The following is a 785-nucleotide window of genomic DNA, read 5'->3' on the forward strand; positions in this document are numbered from 1 at the left end:
TCTACTTCATTTGGTTTAGTTGTATTAAAATTGGCTGTTTTTAAGCTACAAAATCATGTATCTTAGTCAAATCATCATGAAACTCCTGGTATCTGTGAATACCACACTTTAGAGATCAGTAAAAGTATTTACTCTTAAATTCTTAGGTATTTACTGCTTTGGTGACACTAAAAACTCCAGCAGAGAATGAGTTTAAAATCCCACACACAATAAAACGCTTTCGTACAACACCGAGAAATATTTAATGATTTATATTTATCATAAAACCACGGTAGAAAAGTTAAGAAAGCAAAGACATAAGAGCTGTTTTCCAATTTTTATTAGAATCTTCTGTACATGTTGGATTTACTTCAGCTCCTTGACGGCCAGACCTGAAAAAGAATAAGATCGGGTTAGAAATATAAAGTTTTTCGGCAGGTTGAGTACTTTGGATAAATACTCCACTAAAAAAAGAAAAACAGCAGCGTCTTGGCTTTAAAAAAACAGCAGATTAGTTTTTAGATGTTAAGAAAAATCTTTAGTTTCAGCAAAGTTCACATGAAAAACCATCCAGCAACAGTTTTTTTTTAAGCTAAAACTACATTATTTGGGAAACAAAACTAATTGGTAAACATTGTAGCTTAAAATCTGACTGATAAAACCTTGTTACTCTGGAAAGTAAACATCTGTTTCAACATCTTGATTACCAATATCTAGAGTGAGAATCTGAATGAAGGTCATAGGGCTGGGCGATATAGAAAAAAAGCTTATCGATAAAAAAAAATGCATATTGATCGATATCGATA

The 785-nt window shown here is 31.7% G+C and overlaps 1 long non-coding RNA gene across 1 annotated transcript in view; it reads right to left on the reverse strand.

The window, feature by feature from the left end:
* Nucleotides 1-302: 302 nt before the first annotated feature.
* Nucleotides 303-785, reverse strand: part of LOC107082326 — a 5715-nt gene continuing 5232 nt past the window's right edge. Inside the window, exon 5 of the long non-coding RNA XR_001481133.1 lies at nucleotides 303-371. This is a non-coding gene — a long non-coding RNA (uncharacterized LOC107082326). The remainder of the gene's footprint in view (nucleotides 372-785) is intronic.

Source organism: Cyprinodon variegatus, unplaced genomic scaffold (assembly GCF_000732505.1).
Source record: "Cyprinodon variegatus isolate N-32 unplaced genomic scaffold, C_variegatus-1.0 Scaffold50, whole genome shotgun sequence".
NCBI lineage: Eukaryota > Metazoa > Chordata > Actinopteri > Cyprinodontiformes > Cyprinodontidae > Cyprinodon > Cyprinodon variegatus.